Genomic DNA, 17,291 nt, shown 5'->3' with positions numbered 1-17,291 from the left:
CCTGCCTCCTCTGGCTGTGCACTATCCCATGGACACCAGCAGCAATACATCATGTATATATGACAGTGAGAGTGGGCAGGGTATAAGAAGATAAGAACATAAGAAATAGGAGCAGGAGTAGGCCAATTGGCCCCTCGAGCCTGCTCCGCCATTCAATAAGATCATGGCTGATCTGATCCTAACCGCCAATCCACTATGCCAGGACTATCTCCTGAATCTAACAGTATTAGACACACGAAACAGGAGCAGGATCAGGCTACACGGCCCCTGGGCCCGCTCCGCTACCCACAGGGCCATGACCGATCCGCCCCTAAACTCATGTCCAAATTCCTGCCCGCTCCCCGTAACCTTTAATTCCCTTTTCTTCTAGGAAACTGTCTATTTCTGTTTTAAATTTATGTAATGATGTAGCTTTGACAGCTTTTTGGGGCAGCATATTCCATGGACCTACCACCCTCTGAGTGAAGTAGTTCCTCCTCATCTCAGTTTTGAAAGAGCAGCCCCTTATTCTAAGACTATGCCCCCTAGTTCTAGTTTCACCCATCATCTGGAACATCCTCCCCGCATCCACCCGATCCAACCCCTTCACAATCTTATATGTTTCAATAAGATCGCCTCTCATTCTTCTGAACTCCAATGAGTAGAGTCCCAATCTACTCAACCTCTCCTCATATGTCCATCCCCTCATCCCCGGGATTAACCGAGTGAACCTTCTTTGTACTGACTCGAGAGCAAGTATGTCTTTTCTTAAGTATGGACACCAAAACTGTATGCAGTATTCCAGGTGCGGTCTCACCAATACCTTGTACAACTGAAGCAATACCTCCCTATTTTTATATTCTATCCCCCTAGCAATGAAAGCCAACATTCCATTGGCCTTCTGAATCACTTGCTGCACCTGCATACTAACCTTTTGAGTTTCGTGCACCAGGACCCCCAGATCCCTTTGTACTTCAGTACTTTCCAGTTTCTTGCCATTAAGATAATAACTTGCTCTACGATTTTTCCTGCCAAAGTGCATAACCTCACACTTTCCAGTATTGTATTCCATCTGCCAAGTCTCTGCCCACTTACTTAGCCTGTCTATGTCCCCTTGCAGGTTTTTTATGTCCTCCTCACTCACTACTTTCCCTCCCATCTTAGTATCATCTGCAAACTTTGATATGTTACACTCGGTCCCCTCCTCCAAATCGTTAATATAGATTGTAAAGAGTTGGGGACCCAGCACTGACCCCTGCGGAACACCACTGGTTACTGATTGCCAGTCTGAGAATGAACCATTTATCCCAACTCTCTGCCTTCTGTTAGATAGCCAATCCTCTATCCATGCCAGAATATTACCCCCAATCCCGTGATTTTTTATCTTAAGCAATAATCTTTTGTGTGGCACCTTGTCAAATGCCTTTTGGAAGTCTAAATACACTACGTCCACTGGTTCACCTTTATCCACCCTGTATGTTACTTCCTCAAAGAACTCCAGCAAATTTGTCAAACATGACTTCCCCTTCATAAAACCATGCTGACTTTGTCTTATTAAACTATGATTATCCAAATGTCCTGTTACTGTCTCCTTAATAATGGACTCCAAAATTTTACCTACCACAGATGTTAGGCTAACCGGTCTATAGTTTCCAGCCTTCTGTCTACTGCCCTTTTTAAATAAGGGTGTTACATTAGCAGTTTTCCAGTCTGCTGGGACCTTTGCCGAGTCCAGGGAGTTTTGGAAGATTATTACCAATGCATCCACAATCCCTACCGCCACTTCCCTCAAGACCCTTGGATGTAAGCCATCAGGTCCAGGCGATTTATCCGCCTTGAGTCCCATTATTTTACCGAGTACCACTTCCTTAGTGATTTTGATCGTGTTTATCTCCTCCCCCCCTATAGCCCCCTGCTTGTCCAGTGTTGGGATATTCTTGGTGTCCTCTACTGTAAAGACTGATACAAAATATTCATTCAGTGTTTTTGCCATCTCCATATTTCCCACCATTAATTTCCTGGTCTCATCCTCTAAGGGACCAACATTTACCTTAGCCACCCTTTTTCTTTTTATATAACTATAAAAACTCTTACTATCTGTTTTTATATTTTTTGCTAATTTACTTTCATAATCTATCTTCCCTTTCCTAATCAATCTTTTTGTTATTTTTTGCTGTCTTTTAAAGTTTTCCCAATCCTCTATCCTCCCACTAGATTTGGCTACCTTATATGCCCTTGTTTTTAGTCGAATACTATCCTTAATTTCTTTACTTAGCCACGGATGGCTGTCTTTTCTTTTACACCTTTTTCTTCTCAGTGGAATATACTTTTTTTGGAAGTTGTAAAATAACTCCTTAAATGTACACCACTGATCATGTATCGTCTTACCCTTTAATCTATTTTCCCAATCCACATTGCTCAATTCTGCTCTCATACCCTCATAGTCTCCTTTATTCAAGCTTAGCACGCTTGTTTGAGATACAACCTCCTCAACTTCTAATTGAACATGGAATTCAACCATGTTATGGTCACTCATTCCAAGGGGATCCTTTACTAGGACATTTTTAATTAATCCTGTCTCGTTACACAGGACCAGATCTAAGGTTGCTTGCCCCCTGGTCGGTTCAGTTACATACTGCTCAAGAAACCCATCCCTAATACACTCAATGAACTCATCCTCAAGGCAGCCCTGCCCAATTTGATTTGTCCAGTTAATATGATAGTTAAAATCCCCCATAATTATAGATGTTCCCTTATTACAAGCCTCAACTATTTCCTGATTGATACTCCGTCCAAACGAGTTGCAACTGTTCGGAGGCCTATAGACTACGCCCACTAGTGTTTTTTTCCCCTTATTATTCCTTATCTCCACCCAAACTGTTTCATTATCCTGATCTTTTGACCCAATATCATTTCTCTGTATTACAGTGATTCCTTCCTTTATTAACATAGCCACCCCACCTCCCCTTCCTTCCTGCCTGTCCTTCCTGATCGTTAAATAACCTGGTATGTTTAGTTCCCAGGCATTGTCACCCTGCAGCCATGTTTCTGTAATGGCCACAAGATCATACCCATATGTAGTTATTTGTGCCATTAACTCATCTATTTTGTTACGAATGCTGTGTGTGTGGGGGTGGGGGGGGAGGAAGTGGGGGGGTCGAGACTCATCCCTCCCCAGACACACAAACACTTTCCAAAAGTGTCACTGCACAGCGATCAAGAGCAGGGACACCCGGGCGATTTCCCCCCCTCTCTCCTCCATAAGTACTAAGGCCAACTGTAGTCTTCAACAACGCTCTGTCCGAGAACACCTATTTCAGCATAGGCCGGGAATCATACCTGGCACCTTCCTGCTCTGTGTGGGTGAGTTTTTGCCTCAGTCTGAATCATCTGCACTTCCTCACAGTGATATATTTTTTTAAATCTATATAACATGATGATGGAAGAGACTGCAGGGAAATCCCACAGGCTCAGCACATTGCACTTTACCATAATGTGACCCCTGCTGAAGTGTCTGTACCACAGACGTCAGTAAACCTTCGATGAGTTCTCAAATGTTAGAAACGAGCACTTTAAGTGCCAGGGAAGGTCATTGAGGTGTCACAGGGATGGCACTGACCTGCCTGACACTACTGGGATAAAAACATTATAATCTGAACACAGGCCTGTAGGAATGATGACAGCAGAGCTTTGATCTATTGAGAAATTGAGGTGAAGGACAGGGCCATAATGCAGCACACTATCAAGGTTGAAGACAGTAGGAGAGAAGGCAAGATAAGGTTCATAGATTTAGTGACACCAAGCTCCAGTTTTTTTAAAAAACCCTGTAGCTTGTAGGGGGAAGAGAAGATAGGTGGAAGTAAGGAGAGTTGAGGTCCTAGGAAGGGATGTGTTAGGGCAAGAGACAGTGGAAGGAGTCTTGATTTCAACACAGCAAAGATGCATAGTGCAGGAATAGAGTGTATGCATTTGGGGGCACAGGAAGGACAAGAAATTAAAGCTCAGAGGAGCAATGGTCAAAAAAGTGTTGATAAAATAAAGACAAAAAAGATTGCGATAGAGAGGTTGGAGGGGGGAGGTGAGGGAAGGTACCAGTCATTTCACTTGGTATCTTCATTTAAAGTCCATGAGACAAATATGAGTGTTCAAATGATTCATCCTCCTCCATAAGATAGAAACCGCTGGCACAATAGACATTGACCATCACTGGGTACAGTTCTGGCAGACTATCACCATCTTAGCTATTCCTTAATCCCCTTTTCTATCTGGTCTTCACTGCTCTCGGTCCTAGAGATTCACACCCACTGTTCCACACTCCCCTCTCAGATATCCCCCACCCCCCACCTCTACCCCGACCCATCACTACTTCTCAGCCTTCTTTCTTTCCTGCCGTTGTCCCAAGCTTGAATCTCCCATGAACACGCCCATGGCTATCCTCTGTGCCCCTCTCAGCATTCTCTGATGCGCTCTTCGCGGCACCCATCACTGCCTCCTTAAAAGCAGTGTCCAAAGGTGCCCACTAATCCCTAAACCCTTCCACCTCCCTCTTCTCCTGTATGAACCTCCGTAGAACCCACCGCTGACCCAGATTTTGGTCACCCCTCCTAATCGCTCCTTCCTCGACTCGGCATCTGTTGTTCCTCACAACACCGTGGGACGTTTCTCTACATTAAAGGCGCTATATAAATACAAGTGTTGTTGGTGCTGTGTGAGAATTTAAACAGCAAGCGTTGTAGGCAAAAGGACTGTGAGGACTTCGTCACTGAGTCTGACCCTAGCCCCCATTCGGCATCTGCACACACGCACTTTCAGGCAGGAGCCCACTGGATGGCGATGTTGCCCTTCCCTATCCCAGGGGCGAGATAGGCAACAATTGCAGACATCTTACTGCTACGCGAGCTGAGATCGGATCCTCCAGTATAGAGCAGGGATTCCACCTCGGAAACTTCCTGGTCTGAAAGGCTCAGTTGCAGATCAGACTGACTCACTGAGCCATTGGGGGAACTTGTGGGAATTTTAAACAGTCACCAGTATGGGGAGGGTTACATTATACCCACAAGAGTAAACTCTCCTTTTGTTTTTGCACTTGAATTAATACAGTAGTTATTTTAAGCAACGGAACTGCCATCTTCTTCATGAGAGCTCAAGGCTCCTGCACACTACAGTGGGCTCTTTCAGACGTTGTTGAAATATCCATTTCCACCCAAAAAAATCACAATCCGATGATCCGACACAAATTCAGGAAACACGCATCAGTTCCACATCTTTCCATTTTGTTTTCTCTCTCTCACATGCCAGCTGTTGATCTTTCAGCCATTGCCATTTACACTTCATCTGGAGCCATCTTTTGTTTCTTAACTCGTCCCATTACCATCTCCTTTGGCCTTGCACCATCATCCCTTTTGTCTCTTAATCTCTCCTGCCTTCCATCCTATCACAGACCTTCCCTTTTGTTCTTTCCTCCCCTCCCCCCTTTCCCTGCCCCCGCACTTTGCTTAAAAACCTGTTCCATCTCCAACTTTTTCCAGTTCAGACGACGGGTCATCGACCTGAAACGTTAACTCTCTGTTTTTCTCTCTCCACAGATGCTGCCTGACCTGCGGAGTATTTCCAGCATTTTCTGTTTTTATTTCCGTCCCACGCCTCCCTGCCACGGCGTCACGATACCGGAAAGCTCTCAGATGGTTTAAGGCTGGAGTACGATTGCTGTCTCAGCTGGGATTCCCAAATAAAATGTTCCACAAACAGAAAGTATTTTGATGGGAGGATGGAGGGAGGAGGTCTGCGGCACAGCTGTAGATGCTGACCTTCAAACCACCGGGATTGGGATTCAAACCCAGCACGGATTGATGGGATGTGAGTCTCAATTCCCCCTACCTCCCCACAGCCAGCTGTAAAGGTCCTATGTTAAATGAGTTTGGACAACCTCAACCCAGTTCCTAGTGACCCCACAACTCAAATCTTGTACAATCTTACTCCGAGGCCAGATGAACGGTTGGTGTGGGAAGTGGCACGCCGATGCAGTTGGTTTCTCTTGACGTTGGGGCTAAGACGCACCAATGCAGTAAAACAGAAGAAACTTTACTCTGTGTCAGTGTGATACCAGACCTAGGCGTGCTTGGAGGGTTAGTTGTGCGAGACTCTGCTCCCAGCGTGAAGCATCGTGAGACAAGGGCAGGTTTTGGAGAGTGGACACTGACTATCAGAGCGTGCTCTCCCATCTAGCAAGGCTTCACATTGGCAGCAGAACCTTGGAAAATGACTGGAAAGGTAAAGGGGGAAAGATTCGGTTGGTTAGCGTCCCCTGTTAGTGCCTCCGGGGGGGCACTAACAGGGCGCTAGCAACTTAGCACTGGAGCGCGGCGATTTTAGCGCCGCTCACAAAATTGACCTGTCATTTTGCGGCGGTGCTAATCACTACCGCCACGATCTCCTGCACCCGCAGATCCTGACATCATGCAAGCGTGCAACGCCCCAGACCGGAAATTGAGTCGCGCCCCTTGCCTTAGCGCCTGCCGCTAGGAACGACAGGTAGAGGGGGACGTTTTCAAGTCGGGAAGGGGCTGGGGGAGCGCTATTTAAAGGCGGGCGCTTCCTGCTTTTTCTTGTCGGCAAAATTTTTGGTACACGCAGGTTGAGAGGGAGAGAGACATCTGGAGAGATTCAACGCTGTCCTAAGGAGTTTTGGCCCTCAGCACCACTTTTGAGGTTCCAAAGCGCCAAGTTCTTTCCCTGGGCCTGTCCATTAGTGCTTCCAACACAATTGCCTTTGAGGTCTCCCCAGGCCGAGATTCAAGGCTGCAATGAGCAGGGAGTGGCTGGCTAGCAAGATGGCCCCTCCCCTTTAAGAACTGGGCGGCGCCAGTCTGTCTGGCTTCCATGGTAACGGACATCGCCTGAGCTTCGGTAACGTTCTGAGGTAGCGCCTCGCTCCCTGACGTTAGCGCCTTAAGAGAGGTGTGTAGTGCCTGATTTCGTGCTCAAATCACCTCTAGGGGGCAATAGAGACGAATTTTGCAGTCGGAGACGATAATTAGCACCGGGCGCTAAACTTTGCGCCCGGTCAATATTAGCGCCCCAAAATGGCCGATACCCAATTTCTCCCCCCCGAAATGTTCCAATTCCCCAGCTCTAAATTCCGTCACCTTGAAGAGCAAAACACACTCAGCAAATGAGGGCTCAAGCCATTTATTTATCCTGCTTGTCCAAGCGCCTGACTTTCTCACCTGAAATTCAGCAGCAAGATAGTAAAGCAGAAAGGAAAAAAAAAGAACTTGCATTTATATAGTGCCACATCATGGCCTCAATGGCCCAAATCACTTCACATCCAATCAATTAGTTTGGAAGTGCAGTAAGTGTTACTATGTAGGCAAATGCAGCAACCAATCTGTACACAGCAATAAACAGCAACTGAGACGGATGACCTGTTGATCTGTTTCTGGCAGTGCTGTTTGAAGGAAGAATGTTGGCCAAGACACCAGAGAACACCTTGCTCTTCTCTGAGAGTGGCATGTGGAGCTTTTTGGGCCCACCTGAACAGGCAGACAAGGCCTCAGTTCAACATCTCATTCAGGGGTGGCAGGCGGTGACTGGTGGGGTACCGCAGGTATCAGTGCTTGGGCCCCAGCTATTCACAATATATATCAATGATTTGGATGAGGGAACCAAATGCAATATTTCCAAGTTTGTTGATGACACGAAACTAGGTGGGATTGTGAGTTGTGAGGAGGATGCAAAGAGGCTCCAAGGCGATTTAGACAAGTTGAGTGAGTGGGCAAATACATGGCAGATGCAGTATAACGTGGATAAATGTGAAGTTATCCACTTCGGTAGGAAAAACAGAAAGGCAGAGTATTATTTAAATGGTGATAGATTGGGAAATGTTGACGTACAAAGGGACCTGGGTGTCCTTCTACACCAGTCACTGAAAGCCAACATGCAGGTGCAGCAAGCAGTTAGGAAGGCAAATGGTATGTTGGCCTTCATTGCAAGAGGATTTGAGTACAGGAGCAAGAATGTCTTACTACAGTTATACAGGGCCTTGGTGAGACCACACCTGGAGTACTGTATGCAGTTTTGGTCTCCTTACCTAAGAAAGGATATACTTGTCATAGAGGGAGTACAGCGAAGGTTCACCAGACTGATTCCTGGGATGGCAGGACTGTCGTATGAGGAGAGATTGGGTCGACTAGGCCTGTATTCACTAGAGTTTAGAAGAATGAGAGGGGATCTCATTGAAACGTATAAAATTCTGACAGGGCTGGATAGACTGGATGCAGGGAGGATGTTTCCCCTGGCTGGGGGGTCTAGAACGAGGGGTCACAGTCTCAGGATACGGGGTAGGACATTTAGGACTGAGATGAGGAGAAATTTCTTCACTCGGAGGGTGGTGAACCTGTGGAATTCTCTACCACAGAAGGCTGTGAAGGCCAAGTCACTGAATATATTTAAGAAAGAGATAGATTTCTAGACACAAAAGGCATCAAGGGGTATCGGGAGAGAGCAGGAATATGGTATTGAGATAGAGGATCAGCCACGATCATATTGAATGGCAGAGCAGGCTCGAAGGGCCGAATGGCCTACTCCTGCTCCTATTTTTTCTATGTTTCTAAAAGATGGGCCCTCCAACGACACAGCACTCCTTCAGTACTGCAATGGAGTGTCAGCATATTAGCAGGATGTAACATATGCTGGAAGGCTGAACTATTTACTACTGATGATGTATAATCAGGTAAATTTTATATTAGAAGCTTCTATCTATGTATCAAACTTCGGGACTGATCAGATCGATCAGTGGTGTCCTCTGGCCCTGTACATTCTTGTAAGGTACTATTACATCAAATACATAGCGTCACATTGAAATTTGTCTTACAAATACTCATTTCCTTCAACACAATGTAATTTATGGCTGCACAAATCATCCCACCCTGCTACAGTACAACTTCTACCTAGTCATGACTCTCGTCATCTTCCCACTCCAAATTTTCTTTAACAGTTCGCAACATGTAGAAAATTGAAAAATCCAGCTGAAATCAAAAATATTTCCATAAATGACTTGAGCTGTCTGTTGCATTTAAGATTAATTAGAAGACCATTCAGACTCAAATTCAGAGTTCAAGTTCAGAGTTAACGAGTCAAAATGGAGAAACAGTTGGTGCATTCGTCCCTAGGAGTTTTCAAACAAACTTTGGAACTGGAATAGCACTTACTAAATGTACTACTGACACCTAGTGGCAGGAGACAATACCATGCAAACCAGTCTTTTTATTAATCTTCTTCTTAGGCAGTCCCTTGGAACCGAGGATGACTTGCTTCCACATTAAAAATGAGTTCGCAGGTGACTGATGAGTCCAATGCGGGACCTACAGTCTCTGTCACAGGTGGGGCAGACGGTGGTTGAAGGGGCGGGTGGGTGGGGTGCTTGGGTTGACGTGCGCTCCTTGCGCTGCCTGCGCTTGGCTTCCGCTTGCTCCAGAGAGTGTTTGAAGACCAGGACCTCAAACCCGGCACTAAGCTCATGGTCTACAAGGCAGCAGTGATACCCGCCCTGCTGTATGCCTCAGAGACATGGACCATGTACAGCAGGCACCTCAAAGCACTGGAGAGGTACCACCAATGCTGCCTCCGCAAGATCCTACAAATCCATTGGCAGGATAGGCATTATTAATAGCGCATTGCCTGAGGTGTTGCACGAGGGGGTCTGTGGTCTGCAGCAAGATTGTGATATTGTGCTGCTAACCTGACCCTGTCCCTATAAAGGTCACTACTCAAATACTCGCGGTTTGTAAACTGATCAGGTCAATTAGAAGTCAATAAATTGCTTGTAACTTTCAGGCTCTCGGTCGCTGGCTGGCTTACTCTTCTTAAAAATTGGTTTGCATCTATAACAAAGCATGACTTCTGGTGGTTTGCTGTGCGGCGGGTGTGTGGTGACAGGCTTGATGGGTTATCCAATCTGGGCACCTTGAACCTTTGCCGTGGTGGCTAGTTGGATTGTAGAGAGGTAGAGAAGATGTTCTGGATGATGTTAGGGAGAGGGGATTCCCAATTTGCCCCAAAGGGAGGCTGCTCCAGAACACTGATGTTGATTGGCCCACTCGGTTTAGAGGTAGGCTGCGGGATGAGTTTAATTTATTTCAGGCCCTGTTCGGTATCTGTAATGTTTCAATAACTAATCAAAACATCAGAAATAAAGGAATAATGGAGATGGAGCAGGTGGTGGAGAGTGAGTATGTCTGGATATCACGACTGGTTAGGTCGTGATTTCCTCACTACCTCATTGTTGAGTACCCAGCCAACACTCAACACCTAGGCTTACACATGAAGAGTGACCCCTTGGGTCAGATACAGAATGGTAGCCAACATCCTGTGAAACCATAAACCAGCATAATTGAGCAGAAGGGAGAAACCTAAAGGCCATTTAAAAAATAAAATATTTACGTGTCGTCTTTACCTTAGACAGATAGGGGGGAAAATTCAGTTGTTTGCGCCTCCCGTTAGCGCCTTAAGAGGGCGCCAATTGGGGCGCAAAGCAACTAGCGCCCGGGCGCGGCGATGATTGTGCCACTCGCGAAATTAACTAGACATTTTGCGGCGGCACTAAACACTACTGCCACGATCTCCTGCGCCGGCGGATCGTGACATCAGTCGAGTGCGCAACGCCACGTTAGCGCCCCGGACCAGATATTGAGTGGCGCCCCCTGCCTTACCGCCTGCCGCTAGCAACGACAGGTTGAGGGGAGCGTTATGCTGTCAGGAAGGGACTGGGGGAGCGCTATTTAAAGGCAACCGCTTCCTGCCTTTTTTTAACGGTGACATTTTTGCACCACGCATTCTGAGAGAGAGAGAGAGAGACTTCTGGAGAGATTCAACGCTGTGTGAAGGAGTTTTGGGTACTGAGCAGCACTTCGCAGGTTTATTTTGATTTGCCCTTCCTTGCTTCGCTAGCGCTCTGAGGTAGCGCCTCACTCCTCGGCCTTTGCGCCTTAAGACAGGTGTGAAGCGCCTGATTTAGCGCTCCAATCACATCCAGGGGCGATAAAAGCCAAGTTTGCTGTCAGAGGCGATAACTAGCACCAGGCGCTAAACTTTGCGCACGGCCGATAATGGCGCCCCAAACGGGGCGATACCGAATTTTTCCCCCATAGAATCTTATCTGAATTGCATTGGAGACAGAACAGCCAGGTTAAGTCTTGCCCCCCAAGACCAAACAGGAAGACTGTCTGGTTAGCACATTGAATGAGAAAAGTGCTTTGAAAGTGCAGTGTCAAAGCATTTCAACAGTGGCCTAACGGAAAGGCTCAGGCTCCGATGCAACATGTCACAGATATGGATGAACACGAGGTTAGGTCCCTGGCTGGCAACTTCCTGATCTTGAAATGTACAGTCAAGGGAAAATGTTGAGAAGCAAGGTAGAGATTAATTCAGCAGCCATGCCACCCAGGCTGGTCGTGTGCATTTTCAATTAGCTGTCTCAAAGGCAGAAAAAAACAGGAGGTCATCATAAACTAAATGGTACAATTTTAAAAGGGCTGCAGGAACAGAGACCTGCGGGTGTATGTACACAAATCTCTGAAGGTGGCAAGACAAGTTGAGAAGGCTGTTAAAGAAGGCATACGGGATCCTTGGCTTATAAATATAGAATACAAAAGCAAGGAAGTTATGCTATACCTTTATAAAACACTGGTTAGGCCTCAAATGGAGTACTGCATTCAACTCAACTCTGAGCCCACACTTTAGGAAGGATGTCAAGACCTCAGAGAGGGTGCGGAAGAGATTTACTAGAATGGTACCAGGGATGAGGGACTGTGGAGAGACTGGAGAAGCTGGGATTGTTCTCATTAGAGCAGAGGAGATTAGGAGATCTGATAGAGGTGTTCAAAATCATAAACAGTTTTGATAGAGTAAATAAGGAGAAACTGTTTCCGATGGCAGAAAGGTCGGTAACCAGAGGACACAGATCCAAGGCGATTGGCAAAAGAACCAGGTGCGTAGCGAGTTATGATGATCTGGAACGCGCTGCCTGAAAGGGCGGTGGAAGCAGATTCAATAGTAACTTTCAAAAGGGAATTGGATAAATGATGGGAAAACATATGCAGAGCTATGGGGAAAGAGCAGGGGTGTGGGACTAATTGGAGAGCTCTACCAAAGAGTGGGCACAGGCACGATGGGCCGAATGCCCTCCTATGCTGTATCAATCTATGATTTCTATGTATTGCTGGCCTCCAAGTCAAGGAATAAATTGGAGAGGAAATTCGAATGGAACATTATGTTCATTCAAAATGAGGAAATCTTGGAATATTTACCTCATAGCTGGCAGTAGGAAAGATGTTCGAGAAATCAACCTCTTAGTACCTGTCCATAAATTTTAATCCTGTATAGCAAGATTTATGCAAATTAGGAAGGTCATTCAGCCCATCCGTCCAGACAGAACCTACAGTCCTCATCACAGCAGCCGACTCTTTCTTAAAAGGATTGCAGGGTCTTTGCCACCAATACCCAACCTGGAAGTCTATTTTGTGTGTTTATCGCTCTTTGTCTGAAGAAGAATTGATTCTAAATTGACCTTTTCCCTGTTTTAATCCGTGTCTGCTCTCCTACTGTTGCGGTTGATTAACATTCCAGGACAAGACTTGGCTGTGTGTTGAAGAAATAAATCCCCCACTGTTTCTCAATGTTTGATAAATAATTAAAAACCTCGGCCTCACTAGTGTTGGCCTCCCAATCAAGGCCATTTTCCTGATGTTTCATCACTGAGGCCTGGTGTCTCAGCGCTCAGCCTTGGGTTCGCCCCCCACCACCTCGCTGCTCCATTTAAAGTAACACAACATCCGAGGTTTTAGCATAGAGGGTGGATGAGCTTGGAGACAAGGTAGGTGTGTTCGAGACGATCCAAGGTTAAACTTTCATTCCCCCCCACCAACTCCACATAAACAAGGTTTCAGCAACATGCATGAATGGCTGAGCCTTTGAGAACTCCTGTCTGCTGATTGTTGTCCAGTGACGACTCCTGGAAAAAGGTGCCTAGGGGGATGTTGGGCGAGGAGAGGTTCAGGCTGTGCAGTGATGTCCCCATGGTGGAATATCCTGCTTACACACAGGGATGACATTTCTTCTGGTCGTCCACCAGTTAATACGTTCTTTTGTAAAATTCCAACGTGCATTATTTTACTGCACTAATTAACTGTTTAAAATAACTGATTCACCTGTGCGCTTAACAGACTGTGAAACCCAACCAACGGTCAATTGTGCTAATTACCAGAGTTAACACCCATGAAACTGTGAAGCAGTGTGAGCTGGACCTTCAGGTCAAGAGATGAGAGCATTGGAGGAGGGAGTGGATGAAACACAAAAGATAAAACTGCAGGAAATAAGGCAAACATTTTTAATTCCATATATTGTACTCATTGTTATGGATAATATTAAAATAATTTCTGAAATCTCCCATTTAGCCTGATCACAAGCCTGCAGTTAATTTCAACAGTTCTATACAGAATCACAGAAACCCCACAGTGCAGATAGAGGCCATTTTGGCCCATCGAGCCTGCACCGACACATATTCCACCCGATCCCCGTAACCCCTACACCAACACATATCCCACCCTATCCCCGTAACCCCACGTATTTAATCCCCCGAACACTAAGGGTCAATTTATCATAGCCAATCAACCTAACCCGCACATCTTTGGACTGTGGGAGGAAACCGAAGCACCCGGAGGAAACCCACGCAAACACGGGGAGAATGTGCAAACTCCACACAGACAGTCACCCGAGGCCGGATTCGAACCCGGGTCCACTGGCGCTGTGAGGCAACAGTGCTAACCACTATGCCACCGTGACTGTAAACACTCAAGAAAGAGTATTTCTCTCTCTCTTTCAGTGGAGCTGATAACCCGGCAAGCCTTTCCACCATCTACAAGGCACAAGTCAGGAGTGTGATGGAATACTCTCCACTTGCCTGGATGAGTGCAGCTCCAACAACACTCAAGAAGCTCGACACCATTCAGGATAAAGCAGCCCGCTTGATTGGCAGCCCATTCACCACCTTCAACATTCACTCCCTCCACCACCGGCGCACTGTGGCTGCAGTGTGTACCATCTACAAGATGCACTGCAGCAACTCGCCAAAGCTCCTTCAACAGCACCTTCCAAACCCGCGACCTCTACCACTTAGAAGGACAAGGGCAGCAGACGCATGGGAACATCACCACCTACAAGTTCCCCTCCAAGCCACACACCATCCTGACTTGGACCTGTATCGCCGTTCCTTCACTGTCGCTGGGCCAAAATCCTGGAACTCCCTTCCTAACAGCATTGTGGGTGTACCTACGCCATATGGACTGCAGTGGTTCAAGGCGGCGGCTCACCACAATCTTCTCAAGGGCAATTAGGGATGGGCACTAAATGCAGGCCTAGCCAGCGACGCCCACATCCCATCAATGAATTTTTTAAAATGCTGAAAATCTACAGCACTTGCTTTCAAACGTTCTACATTATTGGCCCAACTACACCACACGGCACAGGAAGACTCCAGAAAGGAGTCAATGCCACTGGGTGCTCCGATAGGTCACAACAACAACTTGTATTTATATAGCGCCTTTAACGTAGTAAAACACCCCAACGCACTTCACAGGAGGGTTATCAGACAAACAATTTGACACCGAGCCACATAAGGAAAAATTAGGGCAGATGACCAAAAGCTTGGTCAAAGAGGTAGGTTTTAAGGAGCGTCTTAAAGGAGGAAAGAGATGTGGAGAGGAGGAGAGGTTTAGGGAGGGAATTCCAGAGCTTAGGGCCCAGGCAACAGAAGGCATGGCCACCGATGATTGAGCGATTGATTATAATCAGGGATGCTCAAGAAGGCAGAATTAGAGAAGCGCAGATATTTCGGGGGGGCGGGGGGCGCTGGAGGAGATTACAGAGATAGGAAGGGGCAAAGCCATCGCCTTATCTGTCCAACTAGGTCACATGTCCGGACTAGAAACTGACCACCTGTCCAGCCATCACCTGTCCAGACGAGAAATTGGCCACCTGCCCAGCCATCATGTCCAGAGAGACCAGTCCTGACTTGACACTGACCACTTGCCTGCCCAGAGAGGTCATGTCTCCGGACTAGACACTGACCACCTGTCCAGAGATCACCTAACCAAACTGAGCACCGTCCTGCTGAATCATTTCTCCAGAATGACCATCCACCCAAAATCAGGAATGAGCACCTGTACAGAGTCACAGACAAGCTCCTCAGCCAGACAGACCGTGCGGCCCTTTCAGCCGGCCTCATGGGGCAGTTCCCGTGCGCTGCTGCCCACAGTTCCCTGGCAGTGAGTGGGGACACAGCAGGAGGACAACCTGGGAGCGCCTGGCCCAGCGCAGCCAGAACCCTTCCACCCATCAATCAATCAACCAACACAGCAGTGAACATCAACACAGCAGCTACCATCGCTCTGCCAGCGGCGTTTCAGAATCAGCAAATAAAAATGCAATTTTCTTCTTAAATTTCTGACATAATCTGTTTTTCTCCCCAATAACTTCAGCGAATATTCCCATCGGGTGGTGCATTCTGCATATTTCCCCATCAGTCCCAACGACTTGTTATTTTATGCAATGTAATCCTCGCTTTTCGCTTAACATATTAATTATCCCATTAAGATGAACATAGTGGATTTAAAAGTTGCAATTTCTCTTTTCAAAACAGATGCATTGACAAGAGTTGAATCAAATTTTTTTTAAAAATTCATTCCATTAATGCAAAAAACTTCTGAACATATAACCAAAAAAAACCTCACAAGAAACTTTAATCTAGCAAACCAAAGCTAAGATTTAAATTTCACAACTTGGAAAAAAAAACTTAATGCAAAACCTATTAGTGACAGTTCTTAAACATCATTCCAAAGGATTATTTCCTTATTGTGTAAAGGCGCTAAAATTCAGGATGTCTGTTTCACGCTCTAAAAAGATTTGCAATTGACAAAATTGATTTTTTTTTCCAAAAAAAAATGTAAAATGTTTTTTGAAACTTTGCAACAACAAAAAAAAAGAAAAAGCCGTATTATTATATTGCAGAGATTGCTGCGGCTGCCCTTATGCTCTCGCTCGCCTCTCCCACATTCTCAGACTGTCTGGGAGTTTTTTTTTAAGGGAAAAAAATATTTTAAAAAAAAAGCGACAAAAGAAAAAAAAAACAAAAATGGCAGCCAGTGTTTAAAAAAAAAGGACATAGAGTCGCCATATTTTGCAGGTTCCAAAGTAATGAAACAAAAAAAAACCCCAGCGATCTGCCGAGATCAACGAGAACATTTGCATGTCTGATGATTCATTGTTTACGTTGCGATTTAAGAATTGCCAAGGGTTTGAATCGCCCGGCACACAACACACAACACAGCAAAAAAAATTCAGACGCTTGAACACTTCCTACAATACGCATGCCTTGCATTGCATTTGAATGCACACACACACACACACAAAAAAAGCCAAAGATCTGCAAACACTTTGCAGAGAGCAAAGCCTCGTCTCCTGGCCTTTAATCTCGCCATTGCAGCAACAAGCATCGGCTGCACTTGAGCGCAGCGAACGAAGTTTTTGAAATCAGAGCATTGCATACAGACCTTGCTTGCAAAGGGTCTTTTTAAAAAAAAAAAATAATAAAAGGGTTGCGATGATCTTCGGGCTTGTTTCAGGAAGATCTCATCTTCCGGGTCGCCTGCTATTCACTTCTGGTTACTGCAGGCAGTGAGGGGGTCTGGGGCTGGGAAAGCAGCACACGGAAAGTAGCTTTGTACCACGATATTTTACTCCCTCACACTCAAAGCTGACTATAATAATGCTTATTATTTGAACACTGCATTGATCTGTTCTATATAGGACTTGAATAATGTTCACAGGGCTGTAACCTAGAAAGTGACTCCATAGCTTTTGAAGCATCATCTTGCAGTGTTTTTTCTTTAAAACTAATTTTGTTTCACAACCCATGATTTTACTGAGTGCACTATTTTATATCTAATAATAATTCCTGGGGCATTAAAACCCTTTCACTCAAGACAAACATTTGCCTTCTGAAATACGCTCTGCAGTAATGAAGTTTACAGAGTGCTGGTTCAGGGGAAGCTTTCAATAACAACTTGCATTTATATAGCACCTTTTAACGTAGTAAAATGCCCCAAAACGCTTCACATGAGCGCAATCAGACAGAAATGGACACTGAGCCAAAAGAAGGAGACATTAGGATAGATGACCGAACGCTTGGCCACAGAGGTTAAGTGTTAAGGAGGGTCTTAAAGGAGGAGAGAGAATCAGAGTGGGAATTCCGATGTTAG

At 45.9% G+C, this 17,291-nt stretch overlaps 1 protein-coding gene across 1 annotated transcript in view; it reads right to left on the bottom strand.

Moving 5' to 3' along the window:
- The window catches only part of LOC147100540 (zinc finger protein 362-like), a 109,118-nt gene extending 92,369 nt beyond the window's left edge, over positions 1-16,749 (bottom strand). The window contains exon 1 of the mRNA XM_085966890.1: positions 16,584-16,749. The gene's annotated coding sequence lies outside the window, so the exon portion shown is untranslated. The remainder of the gene's footprint in view (positions 1-16,583) is intronic.
- Positions 16,750-17,291: the final 542 nt, after the last annotated feature.

The sequence above is a fragment of the Somniosus microcephalus genome, chromosome 25, assembly GCF_052327205.1.
Source record: "Somniosus microcephalus isolate GS21.2 chromosome 25, FLI_Smic_1.0, whole genome shotgun sequence".
Taxonomy (NCBI): domain Eukaryota; kingdom Metazoa; phylum Chordata; class Chondrichthyes; order Squaliformes; family Somniosidae; genus Somniosus; species Somniosus microcephalus.
Note: the sequence above shows the minus strand (reverse complement) of the source record. Positions and strands in the feature narration are given on the sequence as shown.